The sequence below is a fragment of the Lethenteron reissneri genome, chromosome 5 (genome assembly GCF_015708825.2).
Source record: "Lethenteron reissneri isolate LAM-NWPU_2019-01 chromosome 5, ASM1570882v1, whole genome shotgun sequence".
NCBI classification, from domain to species: domain Eukaryota; kingdom Metazoa; phylum Chordata; class Hyperoartia; order Petromyzontiformes; family Petromyzontidae; genus Lethenteron; species Lethenteron reissneri.
The window spans coordinates 436,633-446,675 of NC_083783.1; positions in this window are offsets into that span (position 1 = coordinate 436,633).

A 10,043-nucleotide genomic window follows, 5' to 3' on the forward strand; every position below is an offset into this window, starting at 1 on the left:
CATGAGCGATGTTAGTTCGTCACAGAGTAGTCCGTCCGGTTTGTTTCCTTTATAATTCGCGACTTGCGTTTATAGCACACAGCATTGTCGGCCCATTGTACGCTATTGTGATTAGCTTTTTCACCGCACATCAGCAGCCAATCGTCGGTCAAAATTTACTCCTTAGATTTGCACTTATTTCTAGCAATACAACAGATGTAATGTTGAATTGTGTTAATTATTTAGGTGAGATCGCACAAATATACAAATGTTTCACCTAAACCTGCCACCAGCCGACACAACCAACCAGCAAGGACCGTAACACAAGCATAGCTTGCCAACACCGTACCAGATTAGCACACCAGTATGCTAAAGGGTCTAGCCGCAACATCCACATAGAGTTGCATGATGATGATTATTGAGATTATTTGCATGCAATAGAATTTGCAAGGAACATACAATTGATGCAAAAAAAGGAGAATGTATATACAAGTACAGACAATAACGCATTATAAACAGAACAGGTCCCTGCAGGGTGGGCTGGTAGGAACGAATAACCAAAGAATCTAAACATCATGTATTATTACACTTGTTAAGCCAGGAAAGCCTCACTGAGTGTAAAGGTTTTTGTAGTGTCCTGCCAAGTGTTTGCAGTAGGGGGCGATGTTGCTACACCTAATCGGACGATACGAAGGGAGAGTTTGAGGCCTAGTTCTAGGCTTTAGGCCTAGCTGTAGGCTTGAGGCCGCTGTGAGTAAATTTTTAATTTAAATGTTTTAATTATTAAAGTAAAAGCTTTAAATGTAAATGTTTATATTTAAAAACATCAGGGAATGTAACATTATTAAACATTAACTCCCTTTCACACACGCGGGGGTACGATACAAAGGGATAGTTTGAGGCCTAGTTCTAGGCTTTAGGCCTAGCTGTAGGCTTTAGGCCGCTGTGAGTTAATTTTTAATTTAAATGTTTTAATTATTAATGTAAAAGCTTTAAATGTAAATGTTTCTATTTAAAAACATCAGGGAATGTAACATTGTTAAACATTAACTCCCTTTCACACACGCGGGGGTACGATACGAAGGGAGAGTTTGAGGCCTAGTTCTAGGCTTTAGGCCTAGCTGTAGGCTTTAGGCCGCTGTGAGTTAATTTTTAATTAAAATGTTTTAATTAAAAGCTATCTCAGGGAATTATAAGGGAATGTTACACTTGTTTAGCCAGGAAAGCGTCACTGAGTGTAAAAGTTTTTTAATTAAAAGCTATCTCAGGGAATTATAAAATAAGGGAATGTTACACTTGTTTAGCCAGGAAAGCGTCACTGAGTCTAAAGGTTTTTGTAGGGTCCTGCCAAGTGTTTGCAGTAGGGGGCGATGTTGCTACACCTAATCGGACATCGGACGGACGGACGATATAATCTATTGTAGGCTGGTTCACTTCGTTCCTACCAGTAAAAAAGAATAATAATTAGATTGATATTTTCCTTTGTAAAATAATAAATGTACGATCCTGTTCCATATCTTCTTACTCGGTCCATGATGCTGGCTCATATTTGCTGGCATCCACTTAGAAATCTGTAACATAGAGTCCACGTAGAATGTAAGTACCAAAAAAATAGAGCTTGGTACACATGTAGTCAAACCAAACTTATTTCACAAGTTGGTGGGTTGAAATCTCCTTAGGCGGTCGTCTCTTTGTTCTTCAAGTACATCAGCCTCCTTGAAGTCGTCGATCTTGTAGAGTGGCGTGCAAGAAATGGCAAAACGGCCAAACGTGCCCGTGACATGTGTAGCCACATGTTTTTCTGGGCAATACACGCAGGTGAAGTCCAGCACCAAGTCGATCCACTCAATTGTGGTATATTGACGCCCGATCACCACCTGGTGAGCAACAGTTCCGTTGGTGTCGTTCACAATGATCCATGCACCGCATTTCTTCCTGCTGCAACGTTTGGATGATTCATGCCTTGGTCGACCTTCTTGCGTTCCCTTCAAGCCCGGATATGCACCGCGTGTAGGAAGTCGCTGTGTGCCAGCACCGAAATGGTAGCCTCGATGTTGGGCCCCGCAATAAAGTTGTTTTCCAGCGACGTTCACACCTCGCCTCAGTGCAGACACAGAGGCTTTGTGAAGTCTCACCAGCCAATCCTCCGTTTTGTCACACCCCACAAGGACATCATGGTCATGTGTCCAGTGCAGTTCCCATGGCCCAGTCATCCTTCTTGACCCCAGCAGCAGTCACCACTGTAGTTGCAGTGGTGACTACTGTGGTGTGAGACTGGTTGCTGTTGTAGCAGAGACAGAAACGATTGACTTTGCCAAAACGTCTGATGCCATGCACTTGCATCCCGTGCAGCCATGGAAGCAGGTGCAGCCATGGAAGTGTAGGGGTGTCAGGGGAAGGATTCCCACCAATAGAGGGGTTAGTGGGAGGGGTGATCGAAGAGATATAAGGAGAGAACGGGCGGGAAGAAGGGGCCTTTGGCGGGAACGAGATTGGGACGGCTGGGGACAGGTGTGGATGGAAGAAAAGGAATAAAGGACGAGACCCCTGCAATCTGGTGTCGGCTCCTACTTTACATCTGGTGGCAGCGGTGGGATCTCATGGCTACAAAGAAAAATCCCCGCGGGAAAGAGCCAAGGGAGGAGGAAGCAGGGGCCGGGGATCCTTCCCATCCTGGGCAACAAGGGGGCCTGCTATCAGAAGCAGCAGCAGGGGGCCCGGATCGCCTGGAGGACCCCATGGAGGACCGCATGGCCCGCGTGGAGAGGGCACTCCAGGAGCTCCTACAGAGGCTCCCTATGGGGGGCCCGCCAGCACCGGGACCCCCACTCCCACGCGTACTACGGGAGGAGAGGCCACGGGACTCGGAGGCCGACCAGCCGGCCGGGCAAGAGCCGCAACCAACCTCGTCACGCCAGCCGCCGCCGGTCCCGCCAAAACCCCCAGGGCTAACCACCCAACACGGAGAGCAGGTGGCCGGACGGCCGCGTCGGCTGGGGCCCGTCGACAAGTTCGTGGCTGAGGAAGAAGACTGGGAGGAGTTTGTCCGCCGATTCAAGGCTGCCTTCCACGCTCTCGAGTGGACAGACGAAGAGGCACTACGAGCGCTGCCATCCGTTCTGGGCAAGGAAGCACTCGCCTCTTACACCTCCCTTCCCTCGCACAGCAAGACCACGCTACAGGCGGCCTACGAGGCTTTGGGGGAGATCTATTGCCCGGCGGAAGGAGCCTTTAAACGGTTCCAGGATCGCCAGCGAGGGGCTAAAGAATCCCCTTTAGCCTACAGGGGTGCACTGCTCGTGTTGGCGAGGAGAGCTTTCCCTCGCCTGGCTGAAGAAGCGCTCGAGGACCTCGTGGTCGAGCACCTCATCGCCTACGCTTGCCGCGCCGGCGTTGTAATGCCCGTGGTGACGCCGGGGGAACGCACCTCGCTGTGGGCTGCCCGGACCATCCAAGCCCACGAGCAGGTCATGGGCCGGGCACCACCCGTGGGCCCGGTGGCTGGCGCGGCGGGGGGGAACAGCCGAGCCGTTGCCGCGGCGCTACTGGGTCCAGCGACACCAACCGCCGAACCTGCACCGTCGCCACAGGCTGCCTGTGGGGCAGCTGGGGACGGACCCCCGACGTCTGAGACGGAACCATCGCTGCGGGAGGTGTACGCGGCGATCCGGGGACTGGCGGAGCAGAGGGACCAGGGGCGCGACCAACCGCCGCGTCGCTGGCAGCCGCCTCTACAACATCGCGCCGAGCCCCCCCCGACGGAACGCCCCATGGGTCTGCCACCGTTGTGGTCGAGAGGGGCATGTGGCGAGGGGGTGCCGCACAGAGCCGGAGGCCGCCAACGTCACCTGGAACCCGCCGGGGCCGAACGCCGACAGGATCCAGGCGAGTGACGCCGTCCCGCCCGGCATCTCGGTCGGGCCGAGCAATTATAATTCCGACGCCGCGAACTTACCGGGAGTCTCCTCGGGGTGGGCGCCGTCGGTGTCGTTCCCCGGTCCCCATTGTCCGGGTCGGGGGAAGGGGATCGCGCCGGGGATAGCGCCGGGGCCTGGGATTGCGTCGCGACCAGGGGTGGCGTCGCGACCCGGAGTGGCGTCGCGAACGGATGTGACGTTGCATCCGGGAGTGACGTCGCGGCCAGGAGTGGTGTCGCGGATCGCGCCGGGAGTTGCGCCGGGGCCGTGGACCGCGTCGGGGATCGCGCCGGGGCCGGAGACCGCGTCGGGAGTCGCGCCGAGGCCGGGAGGGACGTCGCGGGCGGACATGACGTCGCGGGCGGAGGTGACGTCGCGGGCGGACGTGACGTCGCGGGCGGAGGTGACGTCGCGGGCGGACGTGACGTCGCGGGCGGAGGTGACGTCGCGGGCGGGCGTGGTTTCGCGGGCGGGCGTGACGTCGCGGGCGGGCGTGGTTTCGCGGGCGGACGTGACGTCGCGGGCGGGCGTGGTTTCGCGGGCGGGCGTGACGTCGCGGGCGGGCGTGGTTTCGCGGGCGGGCGTGACGTCGCGGGCGGGCGTGGTTTCGCGGGCGGGCGTGACGTCACCAGTTGCCTGCGACGCCGGCGAGTTGCCAGGGGCAACGGCCCGGGGGCGGAGGCAGCCCACAAGATTGACAGTGCGCCCTGGAGCAGTTCCACGGGCCGCCTCACCACCGCTTTGCGGCAGAGCGAGACGGAACCAGGGAGACCACGCCCCCGTGACAAAGGGAAGGGAGGGGAGAAGGGAGGGGCTCACGGGAAGGCCCACCCCCCAGTCCCCACTGCCCCCTACAATGGGGGGGGCCCCCCACACCACAAGGGGGGCCCACCCTACATCACCAAGGGGGGCAAATTGCACCACATAGAGAGCACAGCCCTCAACCCAGGGGTAAGCCCACACTATGTAACAAGGGCGCGCTCACCCTGCTGCGACGCACTCCAAAGGGAGGAACCCCATCTTCAGTCCATTCACATCCATCCCCCATCATTTCACCATGCACCACAGGATAACGAGACGCCGCCTGGTCAGTGGCCGGACTCAGCCACACAATGGAGGAAGCTGGCAAGGCGGGTGGTAGCGGCCACGTCGGGAACCTCGGTCCTGGTCGGTGAAATCGCGGGAGTGTCGGCACGTATCTTGGTGGATACGGGGGCATCAGCCACGATCATCTCGAGCACCATGCACGAGATGCTGCCGGATAAAATCCGACCTTTAGTCCCTGTCAAGACAACGTTCATTGCAGCAAATGGAGGCAGCATGGGCTTCCTGGGCCAGGTTGAAGCCCCGATACAGATTGGGCAGCTCTCGGTAGCAGGACCCATCCTTGTCTCCGCAACGTTGCCCGTACCCTGCCTGTTGGGGACGGACTTTCTGAGGCAGATGCCAATGAAAATCGATCTGGCCAATGGGCGGGTGGAAGTCCAGGGAACGCATCTCCATTTCCTAAAGGCGGAGGGGGCCAGCCGGGGTGTACCCTACGTGCAGGCTCTGGTCAGTAAGTCTGTCTCCATTCCCCCGGCAGCCCAGATGCTGATTCCGCTGCAATATCGGTCTCCCCTCGTGACAGCCCGACCAGACTCACCCATCCTGGTGTCTCCGGCGTCAGCTGCCATGGATCGCCATGCGCTGGTGGGAGCCGAAACTATTGTACAGAGGAACCAGCATCTGTTCATTCAGGTGCTGAACACCTCCGATAGAACAGCGACGGTGCAGGAGGGAACAGTTCTGGCCCACGTTAGTCCCTTGTCACTAGGAGCCCCAGGGACAAAGCCCGAGCTTGTAGGCAGCATCAGCCAGTCCGAGGACAGAGGGGCCGAATCATGGATGGACCAGCTGGCGGGGCCTGAGCCGGGATTGCCGCCCGACCAGAAACAGCAGCTGCACTCGTTATTGCATGAGTTCTCGGACGTGTTTAGCCGGGGACCGTTCGACCTAGGGCGTACAAATCTGTCGCAGCACCACATTAACACGGGAGATGCCGCACCCCTGCGCCAAAACACATATAGAATGAGCCCAATGGAAAAAGGGCACATTCAACAAGCGGTGCAGGAGATGCTGCGGGCCGACATAATTTCTCCATCCTCGAGTCCCTCGGGGGCACCGGTGGTCCTAGTCAAGAAGTCAGACGGGTCACTGAGATTCTGTGTGGACTTCCGACGCCTCAATGCCGTCACGCTAGCCGACGCATATCCCCTACCACGTATTGACGACTCATTGGATGCACTGGCGGGAGCAAAATTTTTCAGTACGCCGGATTTATTGTCCGGGTTCTGGCAGGTCCCACTAGACGCGGACTCCCGGCCTAAAACAGCGTTCCGGACACCACAGGGCCTGTTCGAGTTCAACTGCCTGCCTATGGGCCTCCAGACTGCGCCGGCGACGTTCCAACGCATAATGGAGTTGGCCTTAGCAGGCCTCCAATGGGAAACGTGCCTCATCTACCTGGATGACGTCATTGTCTTCAGCCGATCATTCGAGGAACACATTGACCGATTACGTCAGGTATTCCTGCGGTTCCGGAACGCGAACTTGAAGCTCAAGCCGTCGAAGTGCCACCTTATGCAGTCGTCGGTACGCTACTTGGGCCACGTCGTCAGTGAGTCTGGAGTGGCTACAGACCCGGAAAAGACGGCCTGCGTGAGGGCCTGGGCTGTTCCCACAACGGTTCCAGAGGTACGCCGGTTTGTGGGTTTCGTTTCTTATTACCGCCGGTTCGTACCCAACTTCGCAACCATTGCCAAGCCCTTGCACGTGTTGACGGCGAAGAACCAGAGGTTTTATTGGGGCCCTCTGGAGGAAGAGGCATTCCAGCAGCTGCGCTCACGTCTGACAGATGCACCACCATTGGCCTTTCCGGATTTTGGCCTCCCCTTTATCCTGGACACGGACGCCAGCGATGTGGGCATCGGCAGTGTTTTGTCGCAAGTCCAGCAGGGTCGCGAGGTGGTTATCGCCTATGGTAGTCGCGTGCTTTCATCAGCGGAGCAGCGCTACTGCATCACACGTAGGGAACTCCTGGCAGTCGTTCACTTCGTGCAGCAATTTCGACCCTACCTGTATGGTCGCAAATTTACGGTCCGCACTGACCACGCGGCCTTGCAGTATTCGCTCCGCATCGACCAGCCTTTGGGCCAGCTGGCCAGATGGACAGAGCGCCTGCAGGAGTACAGGTACCAAGTAGTGCATCGCAAAGGGACCAGACATGCCAACGCAGACGCATTGTCCCGACTGGCGCCCCAGGGCCCTTGTGCATGCACCACAGGCGGGGCACGCTGCAAGGAGGCGAGGCCGGAGGGGACAGTCATCGCTCCCGTACGCACGGCGGAGGACGCACAGGGTGAGGTCCAGCTGACCGACCACGACCTGGGGCTGACCTTGGACGATTGGCGATGGCTACAGCTGGAGGAAGCCCCACTGCGAACGCTACGCGCCTCAACAGAGGCAGGGGGGGAGGAGTACATCGTATGGGAGGACCTCCTCATGCGATGGGACCCGACAGGGCGCCGACGATGCCTGGTAGTTCCGGAGTCGCTGCGTCAACAATTGGTTATGGACGTACACGGCCGCCAGCTGCTGCACCTGGCGGGGCGGAAGACACTGTACACATTACAGAGTCGGTACTTTTGGCCAGGTATGACCGCTGACGTGCATCGATGGGTCGCTACCTGCGTCGAATGTGCGCGGCGAAAGCCGCCACCCCGGGTAAGCCGGGCGCCCCTACAGCCCATCACGGTGACCAGGGTCAACGAATTGGTTGCGTTGGACATCCTGGGACCACTGCCGGTCACGCCACGGGGAAATAAATACCTGTTGGTCGGAGTCGAGTACTGCACGAGGTGGCCGATGGCGTGGGCCCTCCCGGACCAAACGGCACAGACCATCGCCGATGCCTTCGTGGGAGGCTATGTCCTTGATAAGGGGGCACCGGAGCGGTTGCTCACGGATCAGGGCAGGAATTTCTCCTCACAGCTATTGAAGGACGTCTGCTTTATCCTGGGCACTAAAAAGGTCCGAACATCTCCGTATCATCCCCAGACCGATGGGATGGTAGAGCGGCTTAACCGCACCATAGCGGCCATGCTGTCCCAAGTGGTGGACGAAAACCATTCCGACTGGGACCTCCACATTCCATCTGTCTTAGCGGCATACAGGGTGGCCCCACACGCGGCGACGGGGTTCTCGCCGTTTTTCCTGATGTACGGACGGGATCCCGTTCCGCCTATTGAGGTGCAGCTGACGGACATTCCCGCAAGAGCCGACGCATGGCCGAAGGCACTAAAGACCTCCCTCATTTATTTGAGAGAGGCCCGCCAAGCAGCCGAGGCCGCATCGGCCACGAGCCAAGAGAGTAATGTACGGATACGGGAGAGGACAGTGACAGCCAAGCCCTTCAAAGTCGGGGACCAGGCATGGCTACACTGTCCTCAGGTGCCGGTTGGCCTCTCACCAAAGCTGCACCGACCCTGGAAAGGGCCGGTCGAGCTCATTAAAGCACTCCGACCGCAGTGCGTCCAGGTCCAACTGGGTAAGTGACGATGGTTTGTACACCCCACCCGCCTTAAGCCATACATCTCTCCACCGTCATCTTCAGCAACATCACCACCAACATCACTGCCAACATCATCATCATCCCTACCCAGGCCAAGGTCGCCGACCACCACGCGCCGACCGGCAGGGGGTTCGGTGCCCTGTGTTCCCTTGTCACCTACAGCACCCCATGTGAGGCCTGACGGAGCGGCGGCACGAGCGGGGGCCGGAGAGACAGCGGCGCCAGGCAAGGCGACACCGGCACCACCGAACCAGGGACCGCGACGACAGGGCCTTCGAAGGAGGGGGCCGCCACGGTCATCTGCTGCCTGTGGATGTCCGGGCTGTTACGGGATGCTGGCTGGAGACCTGGGCAGGCCGCGCAATTGATTTCGTTGTGTTATGTTGCATTGTATGGTTGTGGGGGGGGTAAGGGCTGCCGTCACTGTCAGTGGTGGGAGGCATGGGGAGATTTAAATGGTCCATGGGGGAGGCAGAACCGAGGACGGTTATTTTTTCTCCGGGGGGGGGGGGTGATGTAGGGGTGTCAGGGGAAGGATTCCCACCAATAGAGGGGTTAGTGGGAGGGGTGATCGAAGAGATATAAGGAGAGAACGGGCGGGAAGAAGGGGCCTTTGGCGGGAACGAGATTGGGGTGGCTGGGGACAGGTGTGGATGGAAGGAAAGGAATAAAGGACGAGACCCCTGCAATCTGGTGTCGGCTCCTACTTTACAGAAGCCTTGTAGAGTCTCGCCCTTGAGACCACCGTTTCTGCATGCACCATGAAGACAAGCTGGAGTCGCAGAGACGGTAGTTGTAGTAGAGAAAAAAAATCTTGGGGCACAAAAAATAGTTATACAAGTAGTGGATGCCAGTGACCATAACCATTGTATTACATATGTGCAAAACCTTCACACGCTTCACTGAATGTCAATGTATTCAAAGGCGCTTTGTGATTTCCATAGAAATCCCGTTGAAGGCCGCCATTTTCCTCTCAGCCCTCTATAACAGAAGTTACCGACTCTACTCCGAGGAGGTGGGAAAATGACTTATGTGGAAGAGGCTATAATGATCGATAAGACAAGTGTGTACGACAAACAAAAACACATAACACACACCTGTCAAATCATCACAAGGCTGTACAGCTTGTCCACTGGTTGCAGTTGCTGAAGCCTTTGAGACGCATTCCACATTCGGCTCTTTCAAGCCGATCCTTTCCGGGTTTAATGGCCCGTCCATGACCAACGTCAAAAGTGTTATTGCGCTTAATGTTTTAATCATATTGTAGGGGTGTTACGGAGGGGCTGTCATACAATGGGATCAGATGGAAAAGAAACACAGTGGGCGTGGCTATGTCGGTGCATGGGAAGGTGCTCCCAGTGACGTCCGCATCGGGCAGCCTGGGGGGGCTGACTCGGAGCTGGGATCCCCCGGGGCCCCTCCCCTCAGCGGGGGTTTTGGTATAAAAGGGGATGAGCCGGAGGGCTCAGGGAGAGATGTTGAAGCTAACCAGTGAAGACTGAAGATCGTCGTAGATAGAGCCCTGGACTCCCCTG